The sequence below is a fragment of the Diadema antillarum genome, unplaced genomic scaffold (assembly GCF_040938485.1).
Source record: "Diadema antillarum isolate AM-2024a unplaced genomic scaffold, OU_Dant_1.0 seq00000550_RagTag, whole genome shotgun sequence".
Lineage (NCBI taxonomy): Eukaryota > Metazoa > Echinodermata > Echinoidea > Diadematoida > Diadematidae > Diadema > Diadema antillarum.
The window spans coordinates 4,316,705-4,333,773 of record NW_027271495.1 but is presented as its reverse complement, the minus strand read 5'-3'; positions in this window follow the sequence as shown (position 1 = coordinate 4,333,773).

The window sequence follows — 17,069 nt, the reverse complement described above, 5'->3', positions numbered from 1 at the left end:
GGCTGATACAGCACACACAAGAAATGTGCACTGTCATCCAAGTCGGAACACTGAGGGCGCCGTCACCACAAACTGTTGTGTCCTTCATGTAGAATGACCACCCAATATACATCTCCTTTATAGCAAGTCTGAATAAAATCCATTGAGTAACAATCAAGTTATTGCATAAATAAGCACTTCTGCAAATTTTGACATGATCAGGTTGACCTTTGACCCTGTAAAAGGTGGAACAGTGAGGGCAGCCATTATCAATAGGTATAGGTGTATAGATTAGACTATGATACATTTACATACTCAGTACCAAATTTGAAAAAAAAAAATTGGTCAAGAAACAAGGTCAGCATTGCACACACAAGCAGACCCTGTTAAGTTTACCTTTTCATGTATAAAGACGGAACAAGCGAGGACGCCATCGCCAAAAACAATAGGCTTCTTCGTCTTACCATAATACACCTTCATGCCAAATTTGAAGATGATCGAAGAAGAACTGCAGCCAGTAGAGCGCTCACAAGAAAATCTCGCAATGGACGCGGTGGAACGAGGCCAAATTCATAGTATCCTCCGAACTCTGTTCGTGGGATACAATGAAATGTAGCCACCTTAGTCTCATTAACATCACATGGAAAGAACTTCTCATTCGCTTTCTATCTCAATAATATAATGATTACATTTTATTCCAACTGGTGGGTCTACAATATAAACTGCATAAAAATTTTGACTTTGGCAGAACACAAGTGATATATCTAATGCTGTGTATACCACTTGAGGTTCGGTGATAATTTTTGTTAATTTCTTTAGTTGAGAACAGTATTGGTGAATAAAAATTGACACCTCCATTGATAGCACTCTGCATGCAACCAAAGCAAGAGAGACATTCTCATCATGAACTACTGTATACGCTATAATTTTCGCGTACATAAATTTTCGCGAATTGCCGCTGTCACACATTTTCGCGAGTGGTTAAATTCGCGATTGGGGGACCAGAGAAAATATGAAGTGGCAAAGAAAGTGTGAATTTTCAACTTACTAGCAAATAAGAATGATACTAGTTATACACTGCATGAAAAAGACTTGCCAAACTCTGCGAACTAGTAAGTTAGAATTCAACATTTTTGAAGTGGTTAAGTCCATCACGCTAGATTTCTGACGAGTGGTCCCCTTGCGATAATGGATTGGCTCTCTACAGTATTCGTAAGTAGACGTGGACGTACGTAAACAAGCTTAGCCAGTATGGTCTGTTCGGTAAGCCGTGACATGGTATACTAGTACTGAAATGTTCGTATCATCAAGGCAAGGGATTCATTTTGGAAGGTAATATTTTCGCGTGTTGTTAATTCGCGAATAGCTCCCGACTCACGAAATTCGCGAAAATAAAACCCCCGCGAAATATATAGCGTATACAGTAGATGTTACAGATATGCAAAGCAGTAAAGCAACAATCGTCATACTGCTCTGTTGTAAGTCAGCAATGAGCAAAAAACAGAATCACAAAAAAGCCAGCATACTTTCATGATGAAGTTGTGAACTTCACCTGACAGTACTGTGTTCTCCTGTATATGATCCTATCATCAGAGCACATACAGGTATGGTGATTAAACATCAGAATGATAATTTAAAAAAATACAATTTTCCAGATGTTGCATTTGTTTGCAAAAAATGCTTGCCTATAGTCACCAATTATTTCCTTTTTACTCTGCATTTTATAACAGCAAAGTTCCCAATAGGGCATTCATTTCTCTTCATTTTTCCCCAACAGCTCAAAAATGGGGTACAGTTTAAAAACGAGACAGTGTGGTTTATACAATATTGATTGTGACATTTACAAGGCCGGACAGTCCCCCAAATTCTATCAATAAGAAATGGAAACAGACATTCATTCAAAATCAATCTGCTACCTTGGCCCTATTGTTTGGAATTCACTACCACTCAGCATTCCACTCATCCAATATAATGGCACACTGAATAGAATTAAGACTTTTCTCCACGTGTGTTGATGGCTTCAGGCCCTGTCACACCTTTCCGGAAAAGCCTTGCGTGCGACTTGCGAAGAACAATTTTTGCTACTCGGAGGTCCCCGCAGATAACCTACACATGACAGTACCTAGCACGTTTCTCACCCGTAGTTACCCGGAGTTGCGCATGCAAGTCCTCTTTACCCGCAGACCAAGTTTTGGCCCTGTCACACCTTTCCCGGGCAATGTGGGCTTGATGTGTGTGGGATTTTCCAGCACGCAGGACAATTTCTCAGGGCTGCCAACACTGGAAACTAGTTGAGAGTGAGACTCCCATAGGCCAATGCTATAATTTAGGAGTCAAAATGCGTGAGATCAATAGAAATGCATGCAAATGAAATAAAGGTTTAGAGTGAGAAAGGACCAAAATGTGTGAGTCTCACGCTCAATGCGTGAGAGTTGGCAGCCCTGATTTCTGCAGGCAGACAAGGATTTGGTGAGTTTTGCATGTGTTTCTCCTGCTGGACCCGTGCTACTTATGTTCTACTTACGTCCAGTCCATTTGACCTGCGTGTAGGCACATGGGTGGCGAGTGAGGGCTGACAACTCGGTGAAGGAATTCCTCTGAAGGAATTTGATATATGGCAGATGTCCCACAGAATGTCATGCAGATGACACACGCTTCTGGCACAAAAGCATAGATCCACAGGCAACTTTATGTACTTTGAGCGGGTCAACTGCCTGTGACTTGCGGCAGCTACGGTCCTCCTACTGGTGTTTTGCGTGGACCTCTGCGGGCAATCCCCGCGACTCACCTGGAAAAGTTTTGGTAATGCTCAAACTTGGCTGAGGGTAAATTGGACTTGCGAGCGTACCTCGGGGCAACTACGGGCGAGATACGCGCTAAGTACTGTCAGGTGCGGGCAAATTGCTGGGAGGTCTGGGTAGCAAAAAATTTTCTGTGCAAATCAACCCACAATGCTTTCCAGACACGGTGTGACAATGCCTAGAGCATGTTCAAAACTTGTTCTGGGTGAGTCACGGCGGGTTGCCTGCAGAGGTACACGAACGAATGCCAGCAGGAGGCCCTTAGCGGCAGCACCTTACAGGCAACTCATACGAGGGTACTTCGCAGCCCCCGTATGTCACTCGTAACTGAAAATGGATCGGTTTTGCTCAGGTCACAGAGAATTCACGCCAGTAGCAGGTAAGTTGCACGCGTTTAGCAGGTAAGACGCAAGTACGTAACTCACCAACATCCTTGTCCGCCCGAAGAAAATTTTCCTGCCTGCTGGAAAATCCTACTCGCAACAAGCCCGCATACGTAGCTTACCCGGAAAGGTGTGACAGGGCCTTTAATTATTACAAACTCTTGATCCAAATCTGTGATTAACCTCCCCAGCATAAACATATTAAGTTTCTCAATGTATAAATCTATCTTTTTTCTAATTATGTATAATCCCAACACACACAAAAAAAGGGTCTTCTTGACAGTGTCTAATTGTGCATATAATGCTGATCAGTGAATTCCTACATTGTATGCACTGACATTGAATGGCATTGATGGCTGCACATTTCCCCCAGCATCACTACACTTAAAGACAATCATACACACCAAATTTGACCTTCATAGCTTGAATGGTTTATTTTGATACAAAAATGAGTGGTTACCATGGCAGCACATTTTCCTTAAACTAACACATTGGTGTCTTGCAAAACTACACTTCTAGATCACGATACATACTAAATTTGACTTTAATTGCTTGAATGATGGAAAAGTTATTCGATCTGCAAGGTTTTGGTAAAATTGTGGTTACCATGGCAATGGTTTGTGTGACCAACACAAAAATTATGTGTTCCACATCTATACCTCGGGGCCATAATGCCTACCATATTTTGTTTCAATTACTTGAAAACTGTGGAAGAAGTTTACTCCACAGAATTTTAAAAAAAAACATGCGGTTACCATGGCAATGCATTGTCCGATACAAACATACAAAGGACATTTTGCAAAACTACACTTAAAGAGCATCATACACACCAAATTTCACCTTCATAGATTAAATGGTTCAATTTGATACAAAAATGAGTGGTTACCATGGCAACACATTTTTCTTATATTAACACATTGGTGTCTTGCAAAACTACACCTCCCGATCATGATACATACTAAATTTGACCTTAATTGCTTGAATGATGTGGAAGTTATTCAATCCACAAGGTTTTGGTAAAATTATGGTTACCATGGCAACGCTTTGTCCGACAAACACAAAAATTATGTGTTCCACATCTATGCCTCAAGGCCATGATGCCTACCAAATTTGATTTCAATTGCTTCAAAACTGTGGAAGTTGTTCACTCCACAAGATTTCGAAGAAAACATGCGGTTACCATGGCAATGCTTTGTCAAGTACAAACACAAAGAGTGTCTTGCATAAAGTACACCTATAGATCATCATAGATACCAATTTTGAAATTGATTGCTTAAATACTATGGAATTTATTCAATCCACAAGGTTTTGGTAAAATTATGGTTACCATGGCAACGCATTGTCCGACCAAAAAAAAAAAATATCTTGCACATCTATACCTCAATATCATCATTTACCCTACGTTTCATTTAAATTGCTTCAAAACTGTAGGAGGAGTTCACAATGCAAGATTTTGCAACAGACCGACCGACCGCCCGCCCACCTGCCCGACCAACATCACAGTGATTCCTATATACCCCCTTCACACTATGTGTGGCGGGGGTATAACTACAATTCCGCTCATCCTGCTCCTTCGAATACACACATGTATATCTAATTGAACATCAAAGAATAACACAGTCATCTTTCTTCAGATTAATTGGTACTTAATTTCAAATTTCAGTAGCTGGCCGATCAAAATTTTGGGGTTGGTCCCCGATGTAAGTTGTCGATTTTCATCATTAAAGGAATGGTATAGTATTGGTGGAGATGAGGATTGGGTTTTGACTTTTTGCAAGATATCAAGAAAGTACTAAAATATGAAATAGTATAGAGCATATCATTCTAAGAGGAATTCAAAGTTTATTCGATGAAAATTGGTTTCTGAATGGCTGAGACATCAAAAAGCAAAGTAAAACAAGTTCAGGTGTGAGTTTCTTCATTTTGTCTCCCTCTACAAATTAAATTTGTTAAGATCGCAACTGCTGATCTGTAAATTAACAAACATGTCGGAAAAAAGGAACCATTGGGACTCTTACCTGTCATCTACTGCTTTCCGGGCAGCGACACTACCACCAGGCTGTCCCTGGTTGCCGGCAGTGACACGATGAACATGGAACAATTCCGACATTGTTATGTTAAGTAGTCCAAGGCGGACAAGGCATAGGATAAATGAAAGAAAGATATTATTCAGAGGGGTGAAGGTTCAGGTGTGAGTTTCTTCATTTTGTCTCCCTCTACAAATTAATCGCAACTGCTGATCTGTAAATTAACAAACATGTCGGAAAAAAGGAACCATTGGGACTCGAACCAGTCATCTACTGCTTTGCAGAGGGAGACAAAAATGAAGAAACTCACACCTGAACCTTCACCCCTCTGAATAATATCTTTCTTTCATTTAAGGACGTTCATCAGTTAAAGTGAAGTCCATGTCATTTTCTTCAAACTTTCCATACCGTAACTTTGACCTATCTGAAGCCCAAATATGTAAATAAAATCATAGGTTCATGTGCTTGTTTTTCTTCTACGGGACTTTGAAGAATACGACTAATCTGCCGTCCTGTACCAAAATAATAGCCTTACAGGATCAAGACCATGATTGGCAACAAAATCTGCAATGACAAACTTAAATCCCCATAATTCTTTCAAAATCCACGATATTTTCTCCAAATTTGCAAGAATTGCAGAAAAAGGTACCCAAAACGAGGAAAAGGGATTAGGGTTTACACTCTCATTCTTGAGCGAGCAGCGCCCATACACGGCAGAAAACACTGAAATATCTCAAATCCTCATCAACGTTTTCTGTTAGGGGTGAGCAAGAGGACAAGGTTCATAAAACTTATGCTGTACATTCAAAACCCATGTCATTTTCACAAAACTTGACCTAATTGTAGAAGAAGGCTTACTTATTCAAGAAAAACAATAAAAAGTGGGGGTTCATGTGCTCGTTTTTGTGCTAGCCGCGCCCCCATGCGACATTGTATATCATCGAAGGTTCCCAAAATCTGATGAGGAACCTATGCAGTAACGCCCTGACAAGGTAAGTTCATAAAACTTATGCTGTACATTCAAAAACCATGTCATTTTCACCAAACTTGACCAAATTGTAGACGAAGGCTTACTAATTCCAGAAAAATAATTAGAAGTGGGGGTTCATGTGCTCGTTTTTGTGCGAGCAGCGCCCCTATGCAACATATATCATCGTAAGTCCCCAAAATCTGGTCAGGAACCTATGCAGGGATGCCCTGACAAGGTGGGTTCATAGGACTCATGCTGTTCATTCAAAACCCATGTCATTTTCACCAAACTTGACCAAATTGTCGAAGAAGGCTTACTTATTCCAGAAAAACAATAAAAAGTGGGGGTTCATGTCCTTATTTTTGTGCTGGCAGCATCCACAGATGATACACTGCAAAAAGTCCGGTGTTAGATAGTGAACACCGAGCTGGTGTTAAATTTTCGGTGCTCATTTATGGTGTTAAATTAACACCTCCGGGTGTCATTTCCAAATTTTAAACTGTTTTTTGATGAGTTTCTTAGTAACTGCACTTCTTGTTGATTTTTAATTTAAACAAGACGATCAAGAATTTTACATTAAAATACTAGATTTTTGAAAAAATGTGAAAATAAATTTACACCAAAGTAACACCAGCTGGTGTGGTCTCTTATTGAAGCTGGACGGGTGTTAAACCATTGATATTAACACCAACAAATATCAAATCAACACCATGTGGTGTCATTTTTGAATTAACACCAGTACAGTGTCAAAATAACACCAGGTACAGTGTCAAATTAACACCACGAAGTGTCAGGTGAACACTTTTCAACACCATCACAGTGCATTTTTAACACCTGTGGGTGTGGTCCTTTATTGAAGTTTGATCGGTGTTAGATTTAACACCCGTGGTGTTAAATCTAACACCGATGTTTTTACAGTGTAGAAATCACCCTAGGACCCCAAAATCTGGTTATAAACCTATCGTGGGTGCCCTAATTAGGTGGGGTTCATGAGTGTCATGCTGCACATTCAAAACCCATGTCATTTTTACAAAACTTTATCAAATTGTAGAAGAAGGGTTACTTAATGCAGAACAATTGTAAAAATGGGGGGTTCATGTGCTCGTTTTAGTGCTAGCAGAGCCTCCTTGCGACAGAAATCATGATCGTAAGACCCCCAAATCTGGTCAGGAACCAATGCAGGTATATACCCTGCTAGGATGCATGAATCTCATGCGGTTCACTTGAAACCCCATTTTCTTTTAAAAAAAAAGAACAACAACAAACAAAACAAAAAAAAAAACATGTCACAATTGCAGTGATATGGTGAAACATATTCAGAAAGCAAGGTCCATGCGTGTTTTTATTACTTCCCTTACACAGCCATAATGATATTATGTGGATGCAAGCGTGGAAAACTCCATATTGACATGCTTGTTTGTTTGTTTGTTTGTTTTACCCACTTGCTGTAACCATGAGCAGAAAGTGATAATGGAGGAAGAAGAATAAATATAAGGAAACTGGGGTTTTGGCATTAGTCTGATGGTCCTCCAAAGGAAAAAACAAATCTTAATACAATGACGTTGATTGTAGATGGCATGTGTTGGTTGTTGCAGTGGTTGGTAAAGTGTGTGTTGTAATCTATGGAGATGTACCTTGGGCCCCCCCCCAAAAAAAAAAAAAAAAATAATAATAATAATTCTTTGATTCTCCTTTTGTTACACCAGATTTGGTAATCAAAAATTAATATCTGAATGGTGAAAGTGATGAATACTTGTTTGATAATACTTTGGTGACCTTGTATTTTGTAACCAAAAAAAAAAAAAAGTTTGTATAAGTAATGACAAGTTTAGATCTAATTTAGATTTTAACAGAGATACTCAGATTGTTTTAGTTGCAATAAGACCTAAAGATGAAATGTGTGTCATATTGATTTGTTTTGTTGTTGTTGTTGTTTTTAACACCTAGTCCAGTAGACTAGTAAACCCTGACTAGGGCCTATAGGCCCTTGATACCTTAGCACTCGACTTGACCATGTTGATGAACAGATAATGAACTGCATGTCACAAAATAGATCTATGGATTGAAAATGGAAACAGCTCTGTTTCACTTCCAAGCTTCCCGATTCCGTCGATCAGTGTTGTGCTACCATGACCATGTATATGCGGCTCGGACCGCTGAACTTTGCGTAGTACGTACAGATTGTAACACTTACAGTTGGCCCGCGAGCCGAGCGAGGCCGCCCAGCGCGGCCATGGTGGGGAGCTGTCGAGTATCCGTACGTACCACACTCTAGCCCGATCTACTAGCAGCTGCTCAGCTCAGCTAGCTCAGCTCATCACTCGTGCGTGCTTCTACGCTCTTTGTTATGTCACTGAAACCTGCGCAGCTAGGATGCGCACAAACTCAACTGAGGAACGTCCTTAAAACAAGTTCGTTGAATTGTTGAAACAAGGAATGATTCTATAGCAGCTACAATGTATAATTCTATGAACAGAGATTTTATCCAATGTCATCATCGCCAAATCTAACAGCAAATATTCTTGTGATTAACTCTTTATGTGCCACGTTCGTATGCACCCTCAGTTGATGTCGTGTCAACTTCACATATTTTGCTCAAACACACAATCCCGCCCAAACTGATCAATAAATCGGCTAATGCTATGGTGCAATGAAAGCGTCACTTGCGATTCTTTTCCCGTTACATGTACATTCTGTGGTGATTGATATCAAGCAGTAATACCAATTGGATTTGCAAGTAAATTCTAAGTCTCTGTCACTGTTTTGTGTGCACATTAAAGTTATGTAACTTATTTGAAAGAACAAGGCATGTGCCATAATGTGTCTCGCCCATTCGCGTACAAGAAATTGTACGCGAATGGGATATAACAGATTAAAACTAAAACTATCACTCATTGTGATTAATATACCCCCACCCACAACTGAGGAAATTAACTCAACCAGGATTTTTTTAACTTTTTAATGAAAAAAAAAAACCAAGGCAATGCACTGTCCAACAGTAAATAAATGTATTGCTTACTGTTAGTCAAATGTCCCACATCTCAAGTCAAGTGCTCAAAAACTGAGTGAGCAAGATAAATAAGCTGACGATTTCTATGGTTTTTATTAAAAATTGTATAACCATGGCGCAACACAATGTTGGATATTAAGAAAAAATGAAGTTTTGCACAACTATATATCATAGCCATCACATGTGCCAAATTTCAAGCCACATGCTAACAGGATGAGGGGCTTAGTTGAATTCACAATATTAGTGTATCATTTTCATTCAAAATATACTGTTACCATGGCAACACATTTTCAACACTGACAAAAGAGTTTTTGCACATCTAGGTAATGTAGAGGTAACATGTGCTAAATATGAAGCCAAAACGCTCTAAACATAGAGAGTTAGGATCTAATCAAAATGTTTGTATGATTTTCATTCAAAATGCACTGTTACCATGGCAACACATTGTTCAACAATGATGAAATACAAAGTTTGCATATCTTTGTACTACAATGGTTGCATGTGCCAAATTTCAAGCCAAATGCTCAAAGACTGAGGGAGTTACCTGAATCCACAATATTTTTATATTGATTTTCATTCAAACTATGCTGTTACCATGGCAACACAATGATCAACAATGACGAAAGGTTAAGTTTGCACATCTACATACCACAGTGGTCAGGTGTGCCAAATTTCAAGCTAAATGCTCAAAGACTGAGGGAGTTGGCGGAATCCACATGCTTTTTGGAGAAAAAATGTTGTTACCATGGCAACGCATTATTCAACAATAATGACAGATTAAGTTTGAACATCTATATGCTATAGTGGTCACCTGTGCCAAATTTCAAGCGAAATGCTCAAAGACTGAGGGAGTTAACTGAATCCAAAATATTTTTGCATGATTTTCATTCAAAATATACTGTTACCATGGCAACACATTGGTCAACAATGACCAAAGACTATGTATGCTCATCTATGTACTATAGTGGTCATATGTGCCAACTTTCAAGCTTAATGCTCAAAGACTGAGGTAGTTACCTGAATTCACAATATTTTTGTATGCATTTTAGTGAAAAGCTGCTGTTACCATGGCAACCCATTGTTCACCACTGACGAAAGATTAAGTTTGCACATCTATATGCTATAGTGGTTGCATGTGCCAAATTTCGAGCCAAATGCTCAAAGAGTGAGGGATTTAACTGAATCCACGATATTTTTGTATGATTTTCATTCAAAATATGCTGTTACCATGGCAACACACTGATCACCACTGACGAAAGATTACCGTTACACATCTACGTACCACAGTGGTAATGTGTGCCAAATTTCTAGCTAAATGCTTGAAGACTAAAGAAAGTTAGCTGAATCCACAATATTTTTGTATGTTTTTTGGTTAAAAAAAGCTGTTACCATGGCAACACATTGTTCATCACTGACGAAAGATTAAGTTTGCACATCTATATACTATAGTGGTCACGTGTGCCAAATTTCAAGTCAAATACTCTAAGACTGAGGGAGTTAACTTCATCCACAATATTTTCATATGACTTTCATTCAAACTATGCTGTTACCATGGCAACACATTGATAAAAAATGACGAAGTAGTAAGTATGCACATCTACATACAATAGTGGTCACATGTGCCAATTTTTATGCCAAATGCTTGAAAACTGAAGGAGTTAGGCTAATCCACACATTTTTGTATGATTGGTAGAAAAAATTCTGTTGCCATGGCAACAGATTCATCACCACACACATCAAATGTGTTTTGCACAAATATACATTACATTGATCGCATATCTCAAATTCAAACTGAATAGCTACAAAACTAAGAGATTAGAGCAATCCACAACATTTTGTAAGATTTATATGAAAATCTTCCGTTGCCATGGCAACGCATTATGAAATAATCACGAAAAAGGTCTCTTGCACATCTGCCTGTGAGAGCGGTCAAACATGCCAAATTTGAAGTTGATTGCTCAAAAAATGAGAAAGTTGTTCGATCCACAAGTTTTTATGAAAATATGCCGTTGCCATGGCAACGCATTATGTGATACTAATAAAAAAGGTGTCTCGCACATCTACCTTTGATAGCAGTCACACACGCCAAATTTGGTCAATTGCTCAAAAAATGAGAGAGGAGTTCAATCCACAACATTTTGCTAGATTTTTTAAAAATTTGCCGTTGCCATGGCAACTCATTATGCAATACTAACGAAAAAGGTGTCTTGCACATCTCCCTTTGATAGCAGTCACACATGCTAAATTTGGGGATAATTGCTCAAAAAATGAGAGAGTAGTTCGATCCACAAGTTTTTACAAAAATATGCCGTTTCCATGGCAACGCATTATGCGATACTAACGAAAAAGGTGTCTTGCACATCTACCTTTGATAGCGGTCACACATGCCAAATTTGGGGTCAATTGCTCAAAAAATGAGAGAGGAGTTCGACCCACAAGATTTTGCAACGGACCGATCGCCCGACCGCCCGCCCGACCGACCGACCGGCCATCCGACCTCAGGATGATTCCTATATACCCCCCTACACACTATGTGTGGGTGGGGGTATAAAAAGAGATATAACAGATAAAAAGAGATATAAAAGGGTTAAAATTCATGGCAAAAAAGAAACGTGCCATAAAACCTTAACATTGAGCCCTTAAAGTTCCTTGACCCCTGCCTGTGACCTTTGACCTTGTGGTGACCATCCACTCCCCAGGGACATCTACAGTGTACCATCAAATTTTGGTAACAAACGGACCTATGGATCAAAAGTTATGACCCATAATAGAAATGCGCCGTAAAAACTTAACATTGGGCTCTAAAAGTTCGCTGACACCTGCTTGTGACCATTGACCTTGTGGTGACCATCCACTCCCCAAGGGACATCTACCATCCAAGTTTAGTCACAAATGGAGTTATGGATCAAAAGTTATGATCCATGATAGAAACGCACCATAAAAACTTAACATTGGGCTCTAAAAGTTTGTTGACCAATGCCTGTGACCTTTAACCTTGTGCCGATCATCCACTCCCCAAGGGACATCTACCATCCAAGTTTGGTAACAAACGGACCTATGGATCAAAAGTTAAGACCCATGATAGAAACGCGCCATAAAAACTTAACATTGGGCTCTAAAAGTTTGTTGACCCATGCTTGTGACCTTTGACCTAGTGGTGACCATCCACTCCCCAAGGGACATCTACCATCCAAGTTTGGTCACAAATGGAGTTATGGATCAAAAGTTATGACCCATTAATAGAAACGCACCATAAAAACTTAACATTGGGCTCTAAAAGTTTGTTGACCCTGCCTGTGACCTTTGACCTTGTGGTGACCATCCACTCCCGAAGGGACATCTACCATCCAAGTTTGGTAACAAATGGACCTATGGATCAAAAGTTATAACCCATGACAGAAATGCGCCATAAAAACTTAACATTGGGCTCTAAAAGTTCATTGATCCATGCTTGTGACCTTTGACCTAGTGGTGACCATCCACTCCCTAAGGGACATCTACCATCCAAGTTTGGTCAGAAATGGAGTTATGGATCAAAAGTTATGATCCATGATAGAAACGCGCCATAAAAACTTAACACTGGGCTCTAAAAGTTTGTTGACCCCTGCCTGTGACCTTTGACCTTGTGCTGATCATCCACTCCCCAAGGGACATCTACCATCCAAGTTTGGTAACAAACAGACCTATGGATCAAAAGTTATGACCCATGATAGAAACGCGCCATAAAAACTTAACATTGGGCTCTAAAACTTCGTTGACCCATGCTTGTGACCTTTGACCTTGTGGTGACCATCCATTCCCCAAGGGACATCTACCATCCAAGTTTGGTCACAAATGGAGTTATGGATCAAAAGTTACGACCCATTAATAGATACGCGCCATAAAAACTTAACATTGGGTTCTTAAAGTTTGTTGACCCCTGCCTGTGACCTTTGACCTTGTGGTGACCATCCACTCCCCAAGGGACATCTACCATCCAAGTTTGGTAACAAACGGACCTATGGATCAAAAGTTATGACCCATAATAGAAACGCGCCATAAAAACTTAACATTGGGCTCTAAAAGTTTGTTGACCCATGCTTGTGACCTTTGACCTAGTGGTGACCATCCACTCCCCAAGGGACATCTACCATCCAAGTTTGGTCACAAATGGAGTTATGGATCAAAAGTTACGACCAATAATAGAAACGTGCCATAAAAACTTAACATTGGGACCTAAAGTTCATTGACCCCTGCCTGTGAGCTTTGACCTTGAGGTGACCTTCATATATGGTAAAATGTGAAACTTTGTATGACCCCTCCTCCCTCGAAGTTTGATTGCAATTGAAGCCCAGAGTAAAGAGTTATTGAAGTTTTTGTAGTGTTACGGACAGACGACGGACTGAAGGACGGACGACGGACGGACGGACGACGGACGGATGGACGACGGACGGACAGACCCCGCAGGCGATCCCTTAGTCTCCCCTCACCTCCGGTGGGCTCGACAAAAATGATCTTTTTCTTTTTCATAAAATTTACATGAAAGCAGTTAGCTCAGCATTTTCTATACAACTGTGTTAATTACATGTCCAGTGTAACCAAAATTAATGAAAGGTTACATAGATTTGAAAAACAATGTTTCCCAATGTATGCCTACGCTGCAGTCTAAGAATGACGTGGCACACAGAGGTTTACATCATGGCGCATTAAGAATTACCATCCAATTCCTTATATTCACCTTTAAAAACCTGATTACTAAAAAATTTAACTAATAAAACTAAATAAAATCTAAATAACTAAGATCTGATTATCGCTGGCATAGATTATTTTGTCTGCTTAGAATATGTAGATCATATCAAGAACCCTATATACGCTGCAATTCATGCTGTACACTAAACAGTTTAGTATATGCGCCACATATTTAGAGAGTCTAATTTGTCACAAAATGGGGACTTCGAAATAATTTCATGTACGCGTGCTCGTCACATTCAAATCAAGGTATAATGTAAGAGGTGATAATTTTGTGGGTTACAAAATTTGAAAATACCATCCGACGCGCAAAATTCACAAAAATAAGAACCATATGAAATATACGGTGTAGACGGTACAGTAACATAGTTTCATGATGGAAACAATAAAGCCTGCTCTGTTGTCAGTTTAAATGTAGTGAATATCACAAACAGAAAATTTTAAACCAAAGAGTATAGAAGCGCACTCAGTGCGCTAAGAGGGAACACTCTCCTGATTTTACGAAGTACGCTCATGGGCGGGTGCGGTCATGATTTTAGGATGCAAACCGCCTGGAGATCGATAGAGGGCGTATTTCTGCCTTCGTTTCATTTTCTCTCTTTTTCAGGGGGCATACAGGATAAAAGATGTATTCAGGACCTCATTATGGCATATAGAAATAGCATTCCTGCCTAATCATGAAATAGAATTGAAGAATGCTTTTTTTTTTACTTTCCAATCTGTAGTCCCTCTATGTTCACTGGGCTAATTTATGACCGTATGCAAGCCTACATGTGTCCTAAAGGAAGTAGTGCTTGTATATGGCGTGGGGGTGCTCATATTATCAAAGGCACTTTTTCTCCCCCCTCCCCTCGCTCTCTCTTTCTTTTTCTTCTTCTTTGTCTTCTTCTTCTCCTCCTCCTCCTCCTTCTTCTCTTTCTTCCACCTTTTTTTTGGCCATGAAGAGAATTTCAGTTCCAGCAGTTACGTTTTCAAGCCATCCATTTTTGTCTTTTTTTTTTCACATATAGACCAATATCCCCATGATAAAATTTCTTCGAAAATATAAAACAAATCTGTCATGTTAATAGATAGTTCCAAACTGGTAAGAGCAGACTTTTTGCTTTTCACTTTTGTAGTTTTGGTCGACGTATCAGCCATCAGCATGCAAAAGTATCTATCGATATATACGCTAAGTTGTTGTTGTTGTCGCGGCCTTTGTATTTCCTGTTTGTCTATCTCCTCCGAAGCTGTCGGCTCCGGGCCGCTGCGACCAGTGCCGTCGGTCGCGGAAGAGTATCTTGCATCGAACGGCGCGGGTTTCGTCCGCTCTCTGCCTCCGTGTTAACGTCGAGGACGAAAAAGAAAAATTTATTAGATAGATGCACAATGCATTTTTGTGCGTGACGAAAGAGCCGAGCGGTGCTGGACTCCTGCTTTCTCGATCGTCCATCTTTTAGCTTGCAGAGACAGTGGGATACTAAAGATGATGGGTGCAGCGAAATCTCTGACATCTTCCGGCGGACACGCACGCACACACACAATGTACTCTGGCTTAGCCTGCGCCTGTGTATGTATTGATGATGGTTACACGAAGCACTATCTGCGTGCGCGTGACATGGACTCTCATATGGTTATACACGGCGCGGTCATACAAGGGCATAAATACGTCCAGTTCGCCATTGGCATGCCCAAATGAAAACAACGAATGCTGTTATTTTATTGTACTTTGCACAACTGATAATATGCAGCTCAGGAAGTACATCATTTATCTCCACCGAAGCCGTCGGCTCCGGGCCCCCGAGACCGGTGCCGTCGGCAGCGGGAGGGTCTCTTCTATTCCCTCGACCGGGTTTCGTCCGCTCTCCGCCTCCGTGTCGACGCCGAGAGCGGCACAAAAAACAAAGAAAAACAAAAACATTGCGCTGACTCCTGTTTCAGGGGGATAATAGGGTACAGCGAAAGCTCTAGATCATCTTTCGAGGACACACACGCACGCAAACGATGTATACTGGTACACAGCTCGCTACAGCTCGCAGGTTCAGGTCGCGATCGCACACACAGTCGCCCAGCATATCACTCGCGGAGACAATGCATGGATATGATACATGCACTATGGGTACGGGCAATATATCGTGGCGTGTATGCATTGCGACCTGTCGCTGTGGTGCATTGCATATCATGATACGTTCTCGGTACACTGGAAGCTACGAATGCAGTATTTTATTTCGCACAACTGCAGGGTCCTCTGCAGCTCAGGTACATCATTTAGTTTACTCTCAAGTTGGGTATCATTGTACTCAGACTGTTGAGGATGGCTAACTATCCACTTAAATTTTGTCCTTGCCGATCGTACTTCTTCCATATCGGATTACACGCGCCGCTGTTCTTTCGTTAATACTGCATAGCTACTGTAAACATGAATATTCATGAGATTAGCGGATGTGGGGGAAACCCTTGCTTTGCCGACCGCCTATTTTTGAAGTTACAAGTGGAAATATAATGGGTGGTTCTATGGTCCATCAAACTAAGTTTTGGTGATAAAAATAAACTAGAAATGTCGCTATGGCGACTGATGCCTCCGCCATAATGCATGATTCTCCCAATAGGTGTATAGTACAATGTCTTCACAATGTGTGATGACAGTTTCACATAACTGGCAAAATACTGAAATGACAGGTTTGTCAGAAATATCTTGAATGTTCACTTTCCTTGAACTGGGTTTGCTATAATTGTCTAAGAGTGCAGGTACACATATTTAGGGAATTGAGAATCTAAAATACTTGACTTCTGATGTACCCTTTTATAAGTTCATGCATTGAGTAATTTCCAAGGTATGAAGAAAGAGTGTAATTACAGTACAAAATAGATTTTTTTTTTTTTTTTTTTGGGGGGGGGCATTGAAACCTGGCCTTTGACCCTTAACCTTTGACCTTTGACCTTCTGGCTGGAAATTTCTCGAAGAATATCCATTAGGTAATGCATGTACATATGAAGTTCTAAAACTAATAATGCAAGCATTGCATGTATATACTAGTATGAGGGAAAAAGTAACATTTTGAGGAGTTGACCTTGACCTTTGACCCCCCTGACTATTGACCCATGACCCCTAAATTCCCTAGATAATCCCTGCCAGTCAGTACATGCGTATGTACCAAGTTCCATGAAGATACATCAAACCATTTGCGAGAA